The sequence below is a fragment of the Gymnoscopelus microlampas genome, assembly GCF_963454915.1.
Source record: "Gymnoscopelus microlampas genome assembly, chromosome: 22".
Lineage (NCBI taxonomy): Eukaryota > Metazoa > Chordata > Actinopteri > Myctophiformes > Myctophidae > Gymnoscopelus > Gymnoscopelus microlampas.
Window position 1 is genome coordinate 5,216,219 of NC_139959.1, and position 13,062 is coordinate 5,229,280.

Sequence of the window (13,062 nt, forward strand, 5' to 3'; positions counted from 1 at the left end):
TGATCACCATAAAACATTTGATTCTGTGTCAAAGAATAGGCTATTTGAAAACCGCAAAAAAAGGGTATTTAAAATATATTATATTATATAATTAAATATTCAAATAGTGTTTCACACAGAATCAAATGTGTTTTGTTCATGGTAAATGGTAAATGGTGCATTTATATAGCGCTTCTATCAGAAGCGCTTTACATTGATTGTGCCATTAACCCATTCACACACACATTCATACACCGATGGCGGAGGAAACCATGCAAGGCACCAACCTGCTCATCGGGAGCAATTTGGGGTTCAGTGTCTTGCTCAAGGACACTTCGACACTAACTCTAGGGGAGCGCCCCAGCCCGGGATCGAACTAGCCTGGGACCAGACGAATCTGCGAGTGCAAAAAAAAATTGCACTCTGCGATTTGGGTCTGGCACCGCTCCATAGAGAATCCATTTCCTGTTCCAGAAGACGTGGGGCACCAATCAGGGCCCAGTATTCGAATATGGGCGACTGTAATTGGTAGTTGGTTGTAGGGACATTGTTTTGATCCCGCCCCTTGGGAAACAAAACGTCCTCATGGAAGCACCAGACTCATATCCACGCAGTGATATAGTCTAGCTACGCCAGGCTAGGATCGAACTGGGAACCTTGTGGTTTTCCAGTTCACTCTACCCGGCCACTCTACCCCTGAGCCACTGCCGCCCTCATGATTCACCAGGAGCCTGGATGGTGTCCAGGCTTAAAATAATTTTAAAAATATATTTTCAGAAATCTCTATGGGAAAAATGTAGGGGCTTTCTATCTGTGGCAATACAAAATGGCCGCCACTGCTATGCACTAATGCTCTCATGGATTAAAGCAAAATACAATCTCACGACTGAAAGTGTTTGTATGGCCAAGTCCTATAATGTGCAATTTGCGAAACAGTGTGAAAAGGACCCCCCTCCCCTCCCCGCCCCCCACACTAGCACTGATTCCTATTAGTTACAGTAACACAATATGTAAAATGATGATGGTTTAGTCATATTTCCCTGCTGTTCTGCATACTGCCAACCAGGTGAATAAATCAAAGATTAAGGCTTTAACCTTTGCTTTTATATGAAATATTCCAGACTATTAAGATTTTATGGAAGATGCTTCTGAACATATTGCTAGTTTGCCCACTTTTCAAATGCTCTAATCTCGAACTAAAACCCGAAAATAGCCGATCTACAAGCCCTCAATGTGTCGCAACATGCCTCCAGCTTCCATAGAAGACATGCTGGCTTCTATGGCAGGGGTCTTCAACGTTTTCAGCCCAAGGACCCCCTAGCTGAGAGAGAGATGAAGCAGGGACCCCCTCTATATTGTATAAAATTGTGTTTCAGATTAAACTTTTTTTGTTTACTTGGTCTGCTCTTTTTTCCCTCTACACCAAACACCTCTTTGCCAAAAATAGCAGATCTACAAGCTCACAACGCCTGTAGATCTGCTATTTGTTGGCTAAAGTTCTCCTCAGAAAAGGGATGCTAGGGTTCAAGTGGTTAAGGTAAAAAATTAAATCATATCACACAAAGATTTGGCGGACCCCCTGTAGTAACTCTGAGGACCCCCTGGGGTCCCGGACCCCCTGTTCTATGGAATCCAAATGACTGAAATCAGTCGTGGCGACTGAGAACTTCAACCCATAAGCTCTACACCCCCATACCACACACACACACACACACACACACACACACACACACACACACCGCTCTGCTTACGCCCCTGTCTACATTGGCGTAGTCTCGCGGCGCCCAAAAAAAACGATGCCCCATATACAGGTCCCAAACGGGTAGTAACACATACACGGCATGTAAGCCACAGAAATGTCCCACCCTGGGAAAGAAAAACAGGGCCAAGGGCCAATTGGGATAAACTGCCTGGGGGTTCCTCTGGGCTGCCCCTCTCATGGGTGGTCCATGCACGTTAGCGGACGTCTAACTACTATGTGTGGATATTATATCAAGTTTTGTGCTTACTCGTGCACTCTGCTCACATTCCTCGGCGGTGCTGCATCTCAGTGACATTGTGAGGGTTGTCGTGACCATATTGTATTCTCCTGCAGTGTCACTGGAGCACCGTGGAGGAAGTATACTCTTTAAGTACAGTCACCACAAAACCCTGATCGTTTCCAACACGAGGTAACAGCTGAAAAAGGGCCCACTGGCGGAGGACAGGTTCGATTTCGGCCGGATAAAATTGTAATCATTTGATAATAATCCCTCCCTTGAATAACTAGTCCTTGGGCCTCATTATAAGTTTGTTTATTAAAAAGAAATTCTCCAAGCCACCCAACCCACGAGAATGTGTATTTTTCAAAAACATTTAGCTCACACCTCCGGGTCATTTTAAACTGAATAACTGTCTACAATTATGTTTCCCTAATTATGATCATTTACCCGATTACATTGAGCTCCTGCACTGCGCCAAACACAAACGCGGTCTCTCCAGGCTATTGAGGGGAGGCAAGGTGACAGAAAACAATTAAAAAGCAATCGGAGGCAGAGCAGAGAAGGAAACATTTCCAATTAACCCTTCAAGACCGGGAACGCGTGTCATTTGAAGATTTCTTTGGCTATTCAAAAATAGCAGATGTACAAGCCCATAGCACGGCACCGAGTGCAGCGCTATGAGCTTGTAGATCTGCTATTTTTGAAAAATCGTGAAAATGTGTGCAAATCTTTGAATATTGTATGTTTTTAAAGCGAACATTTTTAACTCTGTTACAACTTCTGGGGGGTCCCCTGGAACAAAATATTTTGAGATGAGGGTCCATGGCCAAATACATATCATTTTTGAGAACCACTGATATTATAGCAAACACGATTTTTCAAAAAAGACTGTTAGGATTTAGAAGACATTTGTAGAATCCCCAGAAGCAAAGATTTGAGTGACAAATGTTTGCTTTTAAAATAGATTATTCAAAGAATTGTACATATTTTTCAAGATCTTTCAAAAAATAGCAGATATACAAGCTCATATCGCGGCACTCGTATGTCCATGTATATCTGATATTTTTGAATAGCCAAATAAATCTTAAAATTACACAGATGCGTCCCCGGTCTTAACGGGTTAAGATGCTGAAGTTTATACTGCAAGCTGCAGCTAGAATTTGACTGGGGGAGCGTCCATACATTATTAAACTCAGTAGTCGGGGGAGACACTCCCTACGCAGGTGTATCTTGCTCAACTGATCGTTGGTGACATAACGTAGGAGTAGACTCTCTCTAAGGCATTGGTTCTCCAGGGGGTCCCCAGCAAAAGTAGTTAATATGGCGTCACGATCATTTTAACCACTTCATCCATTTATTATGTCGGCTACTCAAAAATAGCTGCGAGCTTGTACATCTGCTATTATTACTTATTTGAGAGCCTGTTCCCCAAAGCCTTCCCATCACGGCAGCCTGTGTGTGTGTGTGTGTGTGTGTGTGTGTGTGTGTGTGTGTGTGTGTGTGTGTGTGTGTGTGCGGTACATGTACTCACATGAGTAAGTGTTGTGGCTGCAGCATCCATTAAGCGCCCAGCTGGCTGCAGCCACTATAAGGGGACTTTTGGAAAGTATAAGCTCTGGACCCAGCAGGCAAGTCCTGTCCCTGAACATCTGTGCGAGAAGGGAAGGGACCAGGGCTCGGATTAAATACCAGGGCCATGATGTGACACACACGCACACGCACGCACACACACACACACACACACACACACACACACACACACACACACACACACACACACACACACACACACACACACACACACACACACACACACACACACACACACGCACACACACACACACACAAACCCGTTGATGAACGTAACCTGGGCCTGAGGTAAAAAAAAAAAAAAAAAAATCAGATTTTTCAAGCTCCTATAAGGTTGGAGGATGAAAATAGCCCGCAGAGGCAGCAGTGACAGCAGCAGGGGTGGCCTCATCACACCCCCCCTCCCTCCCCTCCTCCTCCCGAGACATTTCAGGGAATTTCAGGAAAAGTCACCCTTCCCGGCCCGAGGGGACAGGTCCCCTCAGGTCCCTTCGGTAAACGATCATGATGGGGGCAACATCATTAGAGAGGAGAGGCGAGCCGCTTCTCTTGTGGCTCCTCGCGGTGATAAGTAGAAAACACTCCACTGTGTAACGCTCACAGCACATCCACGGGGTGAGATGGGATAATATGGGAGAGGGGACTTGTTATCTTCCCGCAAGAGCAGTGGGTGCGGTATTTCTTCACGCTCCGCAGCTCTTTAGGGGAAACGCTGATAATGATAGGGCAATAGGTAAGCCGGGGTCGTTCAGCTGGAGATGTCGTCAATGTCACCATACATGTCTGATTCATAATGTTATGATGGTTTGGGCGTGCGTGTGATTATTATTCGGAGCAGCACATACAGTAATGAGTGCTAATCATAGGGCAGCACTAATGGAGGTTCAGCTTTATACAACACTGCATCAGAGCACACATTACCGCTGTAAGGCTTCTATTAACAAACACACACATTACTGCCCGCAAGGCTTCTATTAACACGCACGCACGGACACACACACGCACGCACGCACGCACGCACACATTACTGCCCGTGAGGCTTCTATTGAAGGGCAAGACCACTTCGGTACAGGTTTGGGTTAGTTAGGGTGTCCATGATGTAACTCCAAAGGTGGACAAGAAATCAAAAATAATTTCTCCATTGATTAGAAATTGATCATTTTAAATATGCTCCTCGTTGACTTACATTGTAGGGTGAAGAGTCTCAAGCGGAGCTCTTTTAGCCTGTAAACGAAAGCAAACAAAGCTGATTGACAACATAGAACATCTCAAAACCTTGTTTGTTTTTTTAATAAAAATGTCAACTTCCTATTTTGCTATTCTTATTAGGAAGAAAACCCGGACTGGATCAGCGGATCTGGATCTTCAAATGATACAATCAACAGGAAGTTGATATTTTTATTAAAAAAAAGAAAAGAAAACAGTACTGGGTTTTCTGATGTTCTATATTGTCTGAATCAGCTTTGTTTGCGTTTATGAACTAAAAGAGAGCCTCCAGAGTGGTTTTGCCATTTAACAAACAAACCACATAAAAGACCTGTAGTCAAAACATGATAAAACATATTGCTGTGTTTTAGAGAACATTTTTTGGTGGAGACTGGAGAATATTTCAAACTTCCAGGGGTTTAATATCTGATCCCATATTTCACTGTTTTGGACATTTCCAATTCCACTGGCAGTTGGAATTCTCTGGAGGTTTGTAGAGAGAGAGAGAGAGAGAGAGAGAGAGAGAGTGTGTGTGTGTGTGTGTGTGTGTGTGTGTGTGTGTGTGTGTGTGTGTGTGTGTGTGTGTGTGTGTGTGTGTGTGTGTGTGTGTGTGTGTGTGTGTGTGTGTGTGTGTGTGTGTGTGTGTGTGTGTGTGTGTGTGTGTGTGTGTGTGTGGGGTCTGTGTGTGTGTTCTCTTAATGCATGAGAAGTCCAAACATCCTTGACAGCAGCATCAAGACAGCAGCTTCATATTTTTTCATTGCACCCCCCAAACCCCCAACCCACTCCCCCCTCAATGAAAGTTCCAGTGAAATGTCAAACTGAACACAACAACAGTAAGGGGCGGCATTTACAAACTGACAAGATGACAAGTAGCTATTAAACATGACTGAGCTACCGACAATTTGACGCACACAGTAGGGAAGGGAGTTGAGAAAAGGGGATGCAAGAAATGATTTGATGAGAGACAGGAAGAGTATGGGGAAAAGATGAACAACAAGAATCTGGCTATTATGAGACAGCAGCAGCAGCAGTAGCCCCCCCTGAAAGGGCGAGACATTTTTGCTGTCATTTCTGTTGGGTAATTTTACCTGGCAGCCAACAGATGGATATTAGCAGCCAGGCACGGCCATCTATCAGTCATAATATAAGAAATATTGTGTTCCTATATCGGACTTGTGCCAAAACCCAGAGATTGAACAAGCGTGGGTTGGATTCCATGGTGAGACTAAAGCTAATCATCAATCTGTCGTCATGTGGAGCAAAAAAGCTTTTTAAAAAACGCCCTTGGATTGCAGAACTGAAGCCTCACTACCTCAAATAATCGGCCCTCTCGTTGCCTTGACCGTAAAAATAACATTTAAGACATCTCCCCTGCGACTCTGCGAGTCAGAAATGAGATGATTACTATCTATCCTCCACTTTTCATCTTACCATAAGATAGAAGTCAGAATGAGCACAGGAGAGTAATTACCCTTGTCCAGGGTTTCAAGATTGTTGGTCCTGTGGAAGAATAAGAAAAAAAAGGGGGATGGGGTGGGGGGGGGACACCAAGCCTCCTTCATTTGCCACACGATAAAACCCATTCTCACAACATACAGCGGAGGTAATTGAGCGGTGAATTACCCTTTGCATGAGCGCCACCCGATGACACTGATTCTGATGTAGTAATCTATTATCTCCCACTTTTGCGGCAATTTATCCCAGTGACGTTGTCCAATGAGCATTCTCCTTATGTAACCAGGCCAATAAAGACAATAGAACAAAAAATTAAAATAGAACACCCCCCCTTAATAACCCATTAAAACCGGGAAAGAATATGTCATTTTACATTTTAGCCTTTCAAAATAGTGAGAAAAAAAACACTTGTACATTTTGGAAAAATCTTGAAAGTGTTCGTCATTTTTTTAAAATACTCTTGAATTTTTTAACACAAATCTTCTCTTCTATTCTTGGGGTCTATGGCACAAAACATTTTCAAATGGGGGGGGGGGGGGGGTGTCAAACATAACATATATGAACTTGGCGGTCCTTGGCACGAAAACGTTTGAGAACTACTGATTTAGAAGGCATGTGTAGAATCAGCCTCAGGTCTTAATGGGTTTTTCTTCCCTCGCTCACCTCTGAAACTATTTGCGGGTCACATGCTCGAGAACGTCCACGATGACTTTGCATGGGGTGGACTTTTTCATTATGTGGAGTCACGTCTGCACAGCTCGACTCTCTTGCACATCGCCGATCCCCAAAGAGAAGAAATAAATGAGTTTCGCATCAAGTAATGCAATCAGCTTCTGTTAAAGTAGATCTGCAAAACTTGATTATGTCAGCCATAATTGAGTAGATACCTCTACTTACAATTGCATTGGATTGAGAAAGGGCACACGGGGGGGGGGGGGGGGGGGGCAAGGTAAACGTGCTATGATTAATAAGGACAGGTGTGAAATAGGAGCCTAAATGGAGACATGGCAAAAATATTGAGAGAAAGAAAAACAGCTCACACTGCAAGAAAAGAGGCATTAATGGGCATTTTTGGGCATTTACAGTTGCTCAGTAAACCTGCAGTTTGCTGGTGTTTTTGTACGTAATTGGAAATTTACAGTTGAAAATGTTTACTGTGAAATACGTCTATATACTTTGGAAATCAGTGATTTACCGTTCCTCTGCCAGACAAAGACCCAGCAGGAGACTGGCCATTTCCTTTGACATCCAAATTCACTCTTTGTTTAAAGAGGGGGTCTCTCTCTCCCTCTCCCCATTACCAAAGCAAAAATGGAACAAAACAAAACTATACTTTTCAATGTTTTTGTTAAGGGCTTAAAAAAGGGCTTCATTTGTTAATCTTTTTTTTTATATATAATCTAAGTGAATAAGAATATTTCCCATATCTGTTCACCGAATAGGTGACTGACTTAATGGTGTGTGTGTGTGTGTGTGTGTGTGTGTGTGTGTGTGTGTGTGTGTGTGTGTGTGTGTGTGTGTGTGTGTGTGTGTGTGTGTGTGTGTGTGTGTGTGTGTGTGTGCGTGCGTGCGTGTGTCCACCTTTGCCTGTGTGTCACGCTTGGGCCCTGGGCCAGACTTTGGACATGTCTGCTTTATGTGCTGCTGCGGGTATCTTACCTACTGTACACTGTTACGACCTGGCTCGTAGGCCATAACAAAAAGGAGGAAGACACACGGCTGGTTTAAAAGTGTATACAATAATATCATATATTTAACTTAAATATAACAAAGAATGGCATGGAGTGTGTTAGTCTGTAGAATCAGTAAGTGAGTGGATGTGTGCAAACCAAAGACTAAACTGAAGAAGACCAAATTAGTTGCTGCTATATCGCTGTTGTCGAAAAGAAACCTCTTATCTCCATATTCAAACTTATGTTTTTTATTAGATAAACGCCCTACTTCTTCATACTACAGCGTCACACAAAAGCATCAAATGCTTTTTTAAATGGAATCCTGAAAAGTAACTGTTTTGGACACAAGTTTTTCAGAAAACCCAATGCCCAGCCTGCAGGACCTGTGGGAAGACACTCAAAGACAGACAGGGGAGTAGCCTAAGCAAGCGAGCTTGCTTGAGGTGTGAAGGGGGATGGTGTGTGTGTGTGTGTGTGTGTGTGTGTGTGTGTGTGTGTGTGTGTGTGTGTGTGTGTGTGTGTGTGTGTGTGTGTGTGTGTGTGTGTGTGTGTGTGTGTGTGTGTGTGTGTGTGTGTGTGTGTGTGTGTGTGTGTGTGTGTGAGACAGAGAGAGAGAGAGAGAGAGAGAGAGAGAGAGACGGGTGTTCATTTACAGCAGCACAGGTTATGTTGATAAAGGCTGGTGATGTTTGCTTTTATGCATTATTGCACATTTACCTTAAGACAGGCAAGCCCATTGTATTTAGTATTCAGTTAGTATTTTATTGTTATTTATTTATTGTTTATTTGGTCAGGCATTTCTCAGGACAGCTAAAGGTCCTTATTTGGGCCCTTCCAGGACCCCATTGAGTCCCTTTGTTCACCAAATTCAAATCAGAAAAGGAGCCAAGCAGAGAGGAGTGAAAACTAAGAAAGTAAGTGGATTTACATGCTGTACAGATCTCTTTAAGTTATAGATTATTGTGTATTCCTTTGTTTGATTTTGATTGAATACTTTATTAGCAGTTTGCTAAAAAAAAAAGAGCAAGTAACCTACAGTTCAATACAAGGTCTGCTAAGAGGATTTTAAACCCCAAAAAGCCTATGGCTTGTTTACATCAAGCTAAACACAAGCTAAACTTTATTTTCATGCTGTTTTATGCTGCTCAGTTTGGGTATTCTTCCTGCTTGTCTTGGTTGAATTATTATAGTATGCTAGCTAAGCTATTAGCTGAAACTTTTACATGTGCTACAACATATTTATTGATTTGTTTTATTTTATCTAAGTAGGTAATTGTGTTAGCCTTTCACATACAGTTCAAAAGCTTAAATGCTAGGTTTTGATGGAGGCTTTGAACAGGTCGGGGGTGGGGTGGAGGTGTCTACAGTCTGCAGTCTGCACTCTGAAACTGGCTTCTCTGGAATCAAGTCAATTAACATATACTGCTTTTTAGACTTTTACTGGGGCCAGTTAAACATTGCAGTCACATGTAGGTTCTCTTTTAGAGCAGTGTAGATGTGGAATTGTGTTGTTTGTGTAGATAAACAACTAAATAGATCCTAATTGTGTTTTCCTTGTATTTCAGCGGCTTGCAGGACTCTCTTTGAGTCTCTGAGAAGAAGCCATCGCCTGGACCAACCAGAGAATGCTGACCAGAAGAAAAAGATGAATGCCTCAATGAAGAGCCGACAGAGAAGATTGAGGGTAAGTTATATGGAACTGTTTGTAAGATGTTTTTTTGTTTTACATTCTGTGTTCCTGTAATAATGGTAATGTAATACATAATTTAATTGCTATTCTATGTTTTACAGTTGATGACCACCAGGACTGCATGTCTGGAGTCTGATGGAGAAAGGGCCGTGTGGGCGCACGCAGGCCCAGATGAAGAGGACGGCATCGTAGATGGACGGGCGGTGTGGATTGTTTCATCTCCACCCGAGAGAGATGAGGAGCTTTCTGCTTTATGCCAGGTGCTTCAGGAGAGGAAAGACAACCGAAGAGACCCGCGTTCCCTTCATCACCACCGCGTGCGGCGAGACACACTGGCACAGAACAGCTCATTTTTAGCTCTCTTACACAGTAACTAAGTTGTCCAGTTTGGTGGAGGGACTCCAAAGACAAGAGAGGCCGTTCAGCGAGACACTGCCTGAGAGACAGAACTACAATTTCTTTTTGTTATTATTGTCCCCTTTGTGGGAGTTTTGTACAACTTCTGGGGGTCCCTGGAAAAAAACATTTGGAGATGGGGATTTTTTTTTTACTGTTTTAGAAGATATTTGTAGAATCCCCAGAAACAAAGATTTGAGTAACAAATGTTCGCTTTAAGAAAATATATATATTCAAAGATTTGCACAAATTTTCCACGATTTTGGAGCAGATTTGGTTCCATTTGTACACTCTCAGAGTTACAGACCCGTAAGGGTCCATTTGGTTCCATTTGTACACTCTCAGAGTTACAGACCCATAAGGGTCCATTTGGTTCCTATCCATCATTTAGCTGGGGACCCCCTGGAACCCCCTCAAGGACCCCTGGGGATTTTTTGTTTTTACTGTTTTAGAAGATATTTGTAGAATCCCCAGAAACAAAGATTTGAGTAACAAATGTTCGCTTTAAGAAAATATATATATTCAAAGATTTGCACACATTTTCCACGATTTTGGAGCAGATTTGGTTCCATTTGTACACTCTCAGAGTTACAGACCCATAAGGGTCCATTTGGTTCCTATCCATCATTTAGCTGGGGACCCCCTGGAACCCCCTCAAAGACCCCGGGGGATTTTTTTTTACTGTTTTAGAAGATATTTGTAGAATCCCCAGAAACAAAGATTTGAGTAACAAATGTTCGCTTTAAGAAAATATATATATATTCATATGTTTTTTTTTTTATCAATAAACACAATTTACCTGACTGAGATTGTTGCCTATTTGTTTTCAGAATCATGTATGTATGTGTGTGTGTGTGTGTGTGTGTGTGTGTGTGTGTGTGTGTGTGTGTGTGTGTGTGTGTGTGTGTATATATAACTAAATAAATGCATACATAACATATAAATAAATATATATATATATATATATATATATATATATATATATATATATATATAAATAAATAAAATAAGGGGGGGGGCACCCCCCCCCCCCCCCCCCAAGATCCCTAGGAGGGGGGGTCACCTTGTGAGCCCCCCCCCCCCCCCCACACAATGTGACCCCCAAAATGAGGGCGGGATGCCCACCTACGTCACAGCCAATCATACGTGGCTTATTGCACATGCTCAGTAGCATTACTCGAGATAGGGAGGGGGGATCTCCCCCCTACCAAATTGTGGAAATCTAGGTCAGGGCTGAAGGTGTGATTTTCTGGCAGCAACCCCAGCAGGGGGTCACGCATACTTAATTTGGTACCATACAGGAGTTTACCGACCTACAAAACTTTGAGTTTTCCGAGTGGAAAACTCTTGTAAATTCTTGTAAATTCTCTGAGTTTACATCTCATATTCATCGGTTTTCATAGCCGGAAACCTTGTTTTTTTTGCAGTGTCAAATGAACAACTTAAGCAGGAGGCCCAAAAAGTGCCAGTCAACAAGGATGTTTAAAAAAAGAAGAGGACAATCTTTATATCAATATTTTCAATCCTGTAATAATAATGTGTGACAATCTTAATTCAAACCCAATGTGAACGTAGAGAATTGTAGACAATCTACAAAGACCAAAAAGGCAAAAGGCGAGGGCATGGCTTCCTAAATGCAGTTTTACAGTTAAAAGTACAGAGAACTTCAGACAGTTGAAAACACAAATACATCAACAGGTTGTCATTTGACTTACAAGACCTATACTAGGCTACCAAATGAGCACAATGAAATGCTTGATATGGGGGGAGGAGGGGGGGTTGAAACCATCTTGGTACTCTCACTTTATGGAGGAAGGGTTATGGATTAAGGTTTAGGGAAGAAGAGTTATACCATGAATGGGACGGGAAGATTCAACTCTACCTGCACAGCAAAAAAAAAGAAGAGGATAACACCTCTAAACATTCATTAGCATTTGTTACTTGCTTTACTCGAGAGGAAATCTGTTCCGGCACTTTACCTCGCATCACTGCAAAGCTACGGTAGACCCAATGATAATCCAATGTGTAATGTGCCACTATGCCACCACAACAGGACAACAGCTTTGCTTTACAGCAGTTTTACAACTCCTCAGTCAAACATAGACACACACAGTAGCCAATACAATGTACATACAGTCACACACATGGCAAGCACGGTTAACTATGTACATGTATGTGCACGCCCCCCCACACACATACACACAGATACATCATGACACACACTGTGAGCATGCAAGTGGACCGCAACACAAATAGAGTACTGTCGCACGAGAGAGAGAGAGAGATCACAACAAAAGTGACGTTAAGTAAAGATGCACTACAGCTGCACATGCCAGAAGTTGTACACCTCTGTAGTCTCTCTTAATAGATAATGCCCTGCTATTAGACACACCTCTGTAGCCTCTGCTAATAGACAATGAATGCCCTGCTATCAGACACCTCTGTAGCCTCTCCTAAAAGAGAATGCTCTGCTATTAGACACTGTCCTTTGCAACAAGAAATACAAGTTCACTGAAGTACACGGTTAAATTCACAACGTTGTTTTTAAAAAGCAATGGCTGGTGGAGATCTGCACTCTATGGAGCACCCCTTTTGAATATTATTGTAATGAGCATACAACAATTTAGGTATACTAATACTGTATGTAACAGACTGACCGTGTCAGTGAATTTGTCTCAACATAATTGACATGGATTGTGTCAGACTATTATTTGTATGCTCAGAAGCAAAGTCAACCTGCCCAACACTATTCAACACCAGACCCAGAAAAACTGTTGATATCAGGAAGCCATCATCGGCGATGTTCACAAACATATATTAAAACATCTTTGTCTCCGCCAGAGGTGGAGAGTATGTTTTCGTTCTTGTCCTTCCGTGTGTCCGTCCGTCTCAGCCAAGCTAACATTGGTCAAGCTTCACGTGACACGTGACAATATGTTGTCACCAATGCTTTTGATTGGCTAGCGAGACACATGACGAAACAAAAATCTATAAATAGGTATGTCACTTCAAAAAATCATTTATATTTTTTGAAGTGAGCTTCCATCAGCCAAGCTAACATTGGTCAAGTGACACGTGACAATATGTA

General features: G+C 42.5%; 1 long non-coding RNA gene across 1 annotated transcript; it reads left to right on the forward strand.

Annotated features, from left to right (window-relative positions):
- The first annotated feature begins 8,625 nt into the window (after positions 1 to 8,625).
- LOC311038973 lies at positions 8,626 to 10,390 on the forward strand. Its single transcript, XR_014600114.1, has 3 exons — positions 8,626 to 8,802; positions 9,454 to 9,572; positions 9,680 to 10,390. It is a non-coding gene; the product is annotated as an uncharacterized lncRNA (long non-coding RNA).
- The last annotated feature ends 2,672 nt before the right edge of the window (positions 10,391 to 13,062 follow it).